We start from the raw sequence: 10,660 nt of genomic DNA, 5'->3' as shown, positions 1-10,660 counted from the left end.
CCCCGCACTATAAACAGTGTGAGTGAAGCACTACTTTCCCCTCCTGAGTCGCCTGACAGTTTGCCAGAATCGCTTCGATGCCGTCCAAAAGTCTTTTTCCATAGCCTCACCGAACTCCTCCCACACTCGAGTTTTTGCTTTGGCCACTACCCGAGCTGCATTCCGCTTGGCCTGTCGATACCTGTCAGCTGCCTCCGGAGTCCCACAGGCTAACCAAGCCCGATAGGACTCTTTCTTCAGCTTGATGGCTCCCTTCACCTCCGGTGACCACCATCTGGTTCGGGGGTTACCACCACGACAGGCACCAACCACCTTGCAGCCACAGCTCTGAGCAGCAGCCTCAACAATGGAGGTGCGGAACATGGTCCATTCGGACTCAATGTCCTCAGCCTCCCTCGGAATGCTGTCGAAGTTCTGCCGGAGGTGGGAGTTGAAGATCTCCCGGACTGGGGCTTCTGCCAGGCGTTCCCAGCGCACCCTCACAATATCTTTAGGTGCGCCAGGTCTGTCCAGCATCTTCCCCCGCCACCTGATCCAACTCACCACCAGGTGGTGATCAGTTGACAGCTCAGCTCCTCTCTTCACCCGAGTGTCCAAAACATACGGCCGCAGATCTGATGATACGATTACAAAATCGATCATCGACCTGCGACCTAGGGTGTCCTGGTGCCATGTGCACTTATGGACATCCTTGTGTTCGAACACGGTGTTTGTTATGGACAAACTGTGGTTTGCACAGAAGTCCAATAACAAAACACCATTCGGGTTCAGATCGGGCAAGCCGTTCCTCCCAATCACGCCCCTCTAGGTCTCACTGTCATTGCCCACGTGAGCGTTGAAGTCTCCCAGCAAGACTATGGAGTCACCAGATGGAGCACTCTCCAGCACCCCGCCCAGTAGCTCCAAAAAGGGTGGGTACCCTGAACTGTCATTCGGCGCATAAGCGCAAACAACAGTCAGGACCCGTTCCCCAGCCCGAAGGCGCAGGGAAACTACCCTCTCGTCCACCGGTGAAAACTCCGACATACAGGCAGCAAGCCGGGGGGATACAAGAATACCCACCCCAGCTCGCCGCCTCTCACCGAGGGCAACTCCAGACTGGAACAGAGTCCAGCCCTTCTCCAGGAGACTGGTTCCAGAGCCCAGGCCATGCGTTGAGGTGAGCCCAACTATATCTAGCTGGTATCTCTCAACCTCACGCACTAGCTCAGGCTCCTTCCCCACCAGAGAGGTGACATTCCATGTCCCAATAGCCAGTTTCGATAGCCAGGGATCAGTCCGCCAGGGCCTCCGCCCTCGGCCACCGCCCAACACACACTGCACCCGACCCCTACGACACCTCCTGCGGGTGGTGGGCCTGCACCTGCAGGAGGGCGGGCCCATGTAACCTCTTCGGGCTGCGCCCGGCCAAGCACCACGGGCTAATGCCTGGCCACCAGACGCTCTCCCTCGAGCTCCCTCCCCAGGCCTGGCTCCAGGGTGGGGCCCCGGTAACCCTATCCCGGGCAGGGTAAACTGTTCCCTTGTTTTTTCACTCATAAGGGTCTTCTGAACCGCTCTTTGTCTGGACCCTCACCCAGGACCAGTTTGCCATGGGAGACCCTACCAGGGGGACAAGCCCCCAGACAACATAGCTCCTGGGATCACTGGGACACACAAACCCCTCCACCACGATAAGGTGGCGATTCACGGAGAAATGAGTTTCCTTCGAAGGGTGGCTGGCCTCTCCCTTAGAGATAGGGTGAGGAGTGCGGCCATCCGGGAGGGGCTCAGAGTAGAGCCGCTGCTCCTCCACATCGAAAGGAGCCAGTTGAGGTGGCTCGGGCATCTGATTAGGATGCCTCCTGGCCGCCTCCTGGGTGAGGTGTTCAGGGCATGTCCCACCGGGAAGAGGCCCCGTGGTAGACCCAGGACACGCTGGAGAGATTATGTATCTCGGCTGGCCTGGGAACGCCTTGGGGTCCCTCCGGATGAGCTGGAGGAGGTGGCTGGGGAAAGGGAAGCCTGGGCTTCTCTGCTTAGGCTTCTGCCCCCGCGACCCGGCCCCGGATAAGCGGAAGAAAATGGATGGATGGATGGATGGATGGATGGATGGATCTTCTGGTTTATATGCAAAAAGAATTATCGCTCTTTCAATCTAATAAGGCCTGAATTAGAGTCCTGCATCATTCCTACATACTTAACCAGAGATCCTCTCTTAACCCCATGCTGTAACATATGACGTGACCTGACATACACCTCTCGAGAAATGTAACTACACGTCAGGCTGATGCAACCCACAAGGATGGTGATTACAGTGTATACTTCAGAGCTGATTTCCAGTTGTGTACATAGGCCCTGCAATGACCCGAAGCAGAAGTCTAATTCAGGCCTAACTCTTCACTATCACTTAATTAGCAAGCGGACACGATATATAGTGTTTAACATTAGCAAGCTAATTAGCATTAGCAAACTAATTAGCATAACCTTGCTAATGCTACCCCTGCTTTCATTTATATATTTTTTCCACACTAATACCTTGATAACATATTTTTGAGCTAAAGTACCACAGATTACATCCTGAACAGTAAATAACAGGATCTATGGTAAAATGAATGCATTTGGTTTAGATGAGTTAAACATCCTTGCAGCTTCGTATTTGATTTGTTGATTGAACAGGTACTTCTACTCCATTCAATATGTGGATTAGATTATAAATCCTTTATCCTTGTCATTGTTAGTTAGCGACTCCAAACAATACTCCAATGTCAAATTACACTTATACAGCAGTATTGCAGGAAGATCTATGGATATTAGCATGCCAGAGCGCAACAAGTGACTATAGAACCCAAACAGTGAAGAAATGTTGGCCAATCAAAAGCCTGCAAACAATAAAGTGGCGCATAATCAGAAATAAAAATAAATAAATAAATGTACACACTCTCAGTTTTCCTTTTCCACATGTAAACATAAAAACAGAGTTTCTGAAAAATCTTTAGCCTGGCAGGAATTTTCCAAAAGCTCAGTTTTCAGTGATCCAAAATGCCATTTTACTTGTCGACAAAAGGTCAAAACACATAGAAAAAGCTGTGTTTACCAAAATACCCATGTATGTGTTGACAAAGCCTTTATCCAAAGCAGCTCGGTGATGTTCATGCTTGGGGGGTTTCGTCTTTACCCTTTCTACAAATCATGATAATTAAACTAAAGTGGCATGCTATCTCATCACAGTGAAAGGTCTATAGGGACTGAATGGTGTTAGATGCCACCCACAGGAAATGCTTAACAATTACACAATGACATGACATGGAAAATATTATTTTCAGTTTATACACTATCAGGCTGTGTTGGTGCTCATTTTGGAAATCCCATAGAGCATTTCCAAAATGAGAGCTCCTATGAGTCGTATTTGAGTGTGTGGACAAACAACTGATATTGTCATTTGGATTTGAGAAATTGTTGAAAGGACATGAGATGGATAGTGCCTTTTTGAATATTCACATGCTTGTAATAGTGTCTAGTCCAGTGCTTTTATGCAAATCACATTTCAGCAAGGTTCAGGAAAACTCAGGATTCAGCACTACTGCAGTAAACCACACCACTCAATACAGAGGTAAGCACATGCAATTGTATCCTGCCCAGTGACACAGATTAGCTGAACTTTTATAGTAAAAGGGCTAAATAGCTGCTTTCTGAGCCTAGATGGCTACTTACTACTTTGTAAGGTCATAGCAATTTGTGAACTAAAATAAAAGAAGAGATGTCAGATTGTAGCCTCTAATGGCAAGATAAAAGTATTTAGCTCACCTAACTTCCACCCCATCCCATTATTTGAGGAAATTTTTTGAGTAATTAATGGAATGGCTTTTTGAAGTAAATGCCTCTATGAACACTATGAGAATGTGAAGTATTAAAATTTAAGAAATTTTTACATTAGGGTTTGAGGCTCTCTTATTTTCACAAAATAAAGTTAAAAAAGTATTAACTGTCTACACAATATCAAAAATCAAAAGTTTGGACACACTCAAGTGTGTCCAAACTTTTGACTGGTACTGTATATTCAAATAAAAAATATTTACAAACTTTATGGTAAAATAATTTTAACCGAAAGAAAAATAAGGTATCATGTTGCTGCCTTTGCCTCCAAACTATACATCATAGCATATATCACTACTGTCTAATCTTCACTTCTGTCACAAATCACCCCTCACACTCACCTCTACCCACTCCACTCTGCTTGCATACTCTTATTCAAAATTCTTGTGCACTGTCTGCTACACTGTATGGTTGACCCTCAGGTATTTAACCCTCTTCTCTTAACTCCTTCGTATTTATTGAGCTTCTCGTGTTCTTTCTTCTTGATGTTGCCATCACTTGGTATTGCAACATCTGTTAACCATCACAAGTTTGTCAGTCTGTATCTGGAAGTCCAACAGGATCTTAACTCTATTATTCTTGACCACCCATGGGGGTGTATCCCATTTTCACCTTGGGACTTGTACTTGGCACAGATGTTCCTGTATACTATGCCAATCATTTGGTTATGGTGTTCCATGTATGCCCTGCCTGCTAGCATCTTGCATCTTGCTGTTATGTGCTGGATTGTCTCAGGGGCATCTCTGCACAGCCTGCATGTGTTGTCTTGCCTTGTGTGGTAGACCCCAGTCTCTATCGATCTTGTGCTTAGAGCTTGTTCCTGTGCTGCCATGATCAGTGCCTCTGTGCTGTCTGTCAGTCCAGCTTTGTCCAGCCATTGGTAGGATTTTTCAATATCAACCACTTTTTCTGTCTGCCAGTGGTACATGCCATGCAGAGGCCTGTCCTTCCATGATGGTTCCTGTTTTTCCTCCTCTTCTTTCTTGGGTTTCTGCTGCCTGAGGTACTCACTAAGCACATGATCCTTTGTGGCCATTTGTTGCTTTATCCAGGATACTAGTTCTGGTCCTTGGCCTCCTTCCTTCTGCTTAGCAGAACTTACCTTAGTCTCAGGGTGCTGGATTTGGGATGAAACCCTCCATGCATGTTAAGGACCTTTCTTGTCTTGATGTCAGTGGCTTTTATCTCCTCCTTTGGCCAGCTTATTATCCCAGCAACTGACACCTGGCAGGGCATAGATGTTGATTGCCCAGATCTTCTCCAGATCTTGTTCTTCGCATTCAGCTGACTCTTCAGGACTTGTCTTACTCTCTGCAGGTACTTGGTGGTTGCAGCTTTCCTAGCCGCCTCTTCAGGGTTCCCATGGTTCCTACATGCAAATGACCAGTTATGCAAATTATGTGATGTCATATAACAATTTCTAGTGACTTTTAGGACAGCCTCCTTACTGAGGAGTTGGCAGCAGTGTACTGGGCTGCCCTTACATTCCACAGGCTGCCAACATCTCTCCTAGTCTGCATACAAAGACATTATTTTCATCCATTCTCAGAAATAACCTAGCAGCTATTCTCAAATCATACAATCCAAGCCTACCTAGAGATTTGTCACTTGCATTTCTGCATTTCTGGTCACTTTTGTGTGAACAGTGTCTCAATAAGTGCCAAATTTACCCTCTGCGTTTCTCAATTCAATACTTGCATCATTTGGTTAGTTTTTGACATCAAACTGATCATCCTGTTAGTAGGAGACAAGCTGCCTATATCTTGGTTCCACCTGTGGCAATATCAGGCATCCTGCTTCTCAATGCCCTTGTCTAAAACTTTGGCCTCAATCAATATAACTTTGTCCTCCCAGCCTCCCCCTCAACCTGCTCAAGCTGATAGAATAGAATAGAATAGAATAGAATAGAATGCCTTTATTGTCATTATACAAGATGTACAATGAGATTGGAGGGCCACTCCTGTTCAATGCCATGCAATAGAAAGTCAAACTCTCTAAAATAAACATAAAAATTTAATAAACTAATATAATCTAAAAAATATAGAAAATAAAACACAATGTATAAAATATACAGAAAATAAAATGTATTAAAAATACAGAAAATAAGAGAATGTATAAAAATATATATGTTGTAAAAAATAAATTAAGTGTATACATATAATAACGAAGATGTGAATATTGCACTTGGTGAATGAATATTTCACTAGTGAATGACTACTGGATATTACACAATATAGGAGTGATAGATATTGTTCAGTATGAATAATATAATATTGCACAGAGCTGTGGGTATTCCACAGTTGCAGTGGGTGAGTGTGTGAGTTCAGGGTGGTGATTGCTCTGGTGAAGAAACTGTTCTTGAGTCTGTTCGTTCTGGCTTTGTTGCACCTGTAGCTCCTGCCAGAGGGCAGTAGGTCACACAGTTCAGGGTGTGAGCTGTCCTTGATGATGTTCCTGGTTCTGCTGGTGCAGCGGGAGGTGTAGATGTCCATCAGGGAGGGGAGAGAGCAGCCAATCACTGAAGGTGGTAGGCATTCATGTTTAATAGCAAGTAGATTTGCAATAATTTTAATGCAAATGTTTGCACTTAGCCCCACAGGACATACAAAATCAGTTTGTCCTCATATTCCTTTCAGACCCTGTGCTCAGAAGGGAAATCAAACTGGTTCCAAAAACTCTTAAGAATTCACCCTTCCAGTACATCAATGTTCTTGCCTTGGCAAGCAAACTGACTTATCATCCCTATCATGTCTTTGTGGATCATTTAATTACTGGACTCTACTAAGGGTGTTGCATTGGTGTTGTTTCATGGATGGATGGATTTGTATATAAGAACTTAACAGCTGTTGAGCCAGATCCATTATCAGTAATGAAAATGAATGAAATAACAAAAACTGAAATTGAAAAAACATTTTTGTTAACTGAAATAAATAAAACCTTTAATTAAAAGAAAAAAAAAAGGTAATCAGCAGAAACTGTATTGTGTGATCTTATAAATAAAATGCCCTTCATTTTTATGTATGTCAGTGTATTTAAAAGTCTTGTGGACTGATATGAAATTATTTTTTTTTCCGCTCTAGCACGTTGAGCTGGGAGTGCCCTATGGCACCTAAGTGTGTGTGTCTGCTCACCGTGCCAGTCTGCAAAGTATTGGCAACAACAAAAGTTGGAAGAAAGCAGCAGAGTCCCATATGGGATTTATTTGAGTATGATAGCAAGAGAGATAGTAGCAAGTGTCTTCTTTTGGATGATGGAAAAATATGTGAAACACTCCTCAAGTGGAAAAACCCCACCGATCTCAAATCCACCTGAGAAGTGCGCTGAAGGCGGCTACAGAAACCCCTTATGGACCTATGCAGTAACCTATGGCATAACCTGACGTTCGCCTCTCAAGAAATGTAACTACACATTGGGTCCACGCTGCCCGCAAGGATTGTGATTGTGCTGTTCAGCACTGTCGATTCCTTTTGTGCATTTCTGGCTACTTTTTGCTGCAGTTTTTAATTTATCAGTGAGAGAATAACAAACAGGAATAATAATCAAAGCATCGATATAAGAACTCACAAGTGTCAGGAAATTTCTGGAGGGAGACTGCTGAAACTATCTGAATGGACGTGACGGAATGAGCAAAGTGGAGGAAACAGAGGGACAAATATGTTTGCAGCCAAACAAATAAAAATAAACTGACCAAGGACCAAGGAGGGGAAAAGTCCCAGCATTTTTTTGTTTCTGTTGGCCGGCACCGCATATTGAACACCAGCACACAACCACAAGGTAACTGAGACACATAATGCAGCTCACGTAAGTATAAATGCTGGTAGATTGCGTATCTAGGGCCCACAAAGACCCAGTGCATACATGTAAGTCTAATTAGTATCTAACCAAGCTAACGTCAATAAGCAGCTCTGACAGAGAACCAGCAGCGCAGCCATGCAGCACGCTGACAATAATGGACTGTTTTCACTGAAAAAGTAAGACTAAAGAGAAAATAAAAACTAATAAAAATGAGCAAAACCACTCTAAAAACTAATTGGAAAAAAAAAAACTGAATTAGATGAACAAAGTTACAACAAAAGAAAACTAAACTATAATGTAAAATCCAAAACTATTATAACCTTGGTCTGGTGTCCCAATTCTTGAAACAAACAAACAAAAATAAGTGTGAAAAAGGCTAGCTTATTAGTCTTTTCTCATCTCCTCCTTTCCAGCTAGTCCACAAAGGTTAACTGGCATTGCAACTCGCAAACACTAGGAAAGAAAAAGGTTGATATTTGATTTATCTGCTTCCCATTCAAATCCAGTTCCTCATTACCAGCATGATTCATATGGAGTCATTCTTGCACCACTATACTTCAGTCAATAATGCCATCATGATAAATTTAGCTGGCTGCGTCTGTCTCAAGTGTTTGCTTTTTCTGAGATATGTCCAGTTGTCATGGCATGCTACATTTGGCTCAGCAAACACGTCTCTCTGTTAGTTGACAGTGAAGCTGCTGTTGGCATCATAAATAAAGGCTGATTTTTCTTTCCTTGACATAATGCTTTTCAGAAGACGCCTCACTTGGCTCTGTCTCTCAAAATTTCACTTTCACTGCTCATCATATTCCAGGTCACAACAATGTCAGATCACAATGATGCCACAACAGTGATTTGTTGTCTCCTTGCAACTTTCAGGCCTTCAAGATCCTGTGCCCAGATGCCAACACAACCCAATCAGTACTTTCTCAGTTCATCTATTGTCCTAACAGATTCACTTCAGTCCACAAGACTGACACAAGACTATGAGAAAAGATTTCTTCTTTCAATTCTTGTGATTTTGCATAGAGAACATGTGTTCATTGAGCACTGAACATTTGTTCAGCTTCTGCTCTGTCTTCTCTTTTATCAGTCCCCTCTTCTCATTGAGCTCATTCATTGATCACAGTTAGTGTTATGTCCATGCCTTTGGTAATGCCACAGCTAAACTATCATGATTTTTTTATTTCTCTATAGAAGTGTACTCCTCTGCCACAGTAAGATTACTCTTAATCATTTTTGGGCATCCTGTCCTAAATTCATTGCTTGGAATCTGTTCTGCTATGGCGGTTCATCAGATTCTCATCGCCAAATAGCTTATTTATTGAATTCTGTATCTCAATAAACTATGCTCAGTTCTTACAAATGATCTATACTTATTGATAAGTGAGGCTTCAGAATCTGTAATAACTCATCTGGCTGCTTTCCTAGGTGTTCAGGTTACTAGTCTAATATAAAAAATCACTTCCACTATTCTACACTGTCAAACTCAATGCTGCCATTATTCTAGTCCAGTTGTTTTCTTGCCTGAATTCTGTCTCAGTGTCAAATTCAGCTCTTCCAAATGATCTGTCCTTATTGAGCTTACTCCAGAGTTCTTCTTTATGTTGGCATTCATCTTGAAGGGCATACACACTGACAACATTCAACATCACACCTTCAGCTTCAAACTCATGATTCTGTCTGACACTCTCTTCATATATCGTCGCTTCAAGAATACCCCTATTTCATTTCCCTTCCTATCTAGATCATAGTAGAACAGCGTAAGTGTAAAAATACACATTAACCACAATAAAGTGAACAAAATAATTATTTTTGGGAATGTAGCTGCATTAGAAATGATTAACTTCAAAGCCGTTATTATCAGGAGAAATCAAGCATAGCTCTTTTTAGTATTAATATGGAGAGTAATTGGTAGAGTTTTGGGGTCAGATTTCTTGAGTTTGTCTTGAATTTTTGTTGACTTTGGGATTTGAGCTGGAGGAGGTGGCTGGGGAGAGGGAAGCCTGGGCTTCTCTGCTTAGGCTCCTGCCCCCTCAACCCGGCCCCGGATAAAATAACCCCATTGTCCACATTTGAGGACATTTTTTTTTTTTCCATAAAAGTATGTAACAACCATGTAACAAAATACATCTTCCTCTTCAAAGAGGCAGCTTAGTTTATATACATACAATGTCCATTTAAACACAAATATGTAGGAGAATTTAAAAATCCATTGCAAACAGGAGCTCGGGTCTCAGGAGGATAAATGTCAGAAGAGAGACTTGGCTGGCACGCCAAAAATGAAATAAACCTAAATACATCATCAGAATATTACAATCCTAAATATAGATCCTATACTACTCTGCAATAATCAAATATGTTTTCTGCACATTGAGCACTATATGGTAAATGGACTAGTTCATATATAGCTGAGCTAAACAACATGTTTGCATTCACCCATTCACGCCCATTCATACAAACATTTCCATTTGAAGCTAAGCTAAGTGCTTACTGTGCACTATACACCAAAACATCCAGACTTATGTACAGTTTCTTTCCACAGGCCATAATTCTGATTAACACTTAGATTAGTGGCAGTAGCACAGTGGGTAGGTGCTCGCCTTGCAGCCAGAGGGTTGCCAGTTTGAGCCCCTTCATTGTGTGCCTTAGAAACATGGTGTCTAACCAGATACTTACTCTGGATGACATTACTTTGGCCTCCAGAAACACTGTGAGAAATCTTGGAGTCATTTTTGACCAGGATATGTCCTTCAATGCACATATTAAACAAATATGTAGGACCGCTTTTTTGCATTTGCGCAATATTTCTAAAATTAGAAACATCCTTTCTCAGAGTGATGCTGAAAAGCTCATTCATGCATTTATTACTTCTAGGCTGGATTATTGTAATTCATTATTATCAGGCTGTCCTAAAAGCTTCCTGAAAAGCCTTCAGCTGATCCAAAATGCTGCAGCTAGAGTACTGACAGGGACTAGAAAGAGAGAGCATATTTCTCCCATATTGGCT

Source organism: Archocentrus centrarchus, chromosome 20, assembly GCF_007364275.1.
Source record: "Archocentrus centrarchus isolate MPI-CPG fArcCen1 chromosome 20, fArcCen1, whole genome shotgun sequence".
NCBI lineage: Eukaryota > Metazoa > Chordata > Actinopteri > Cichliformes > Cichlidae > Archocentrus > Archocentrus centrarchus.
This window is presented reverse-complemented; position numbering follows the sequence as displayed.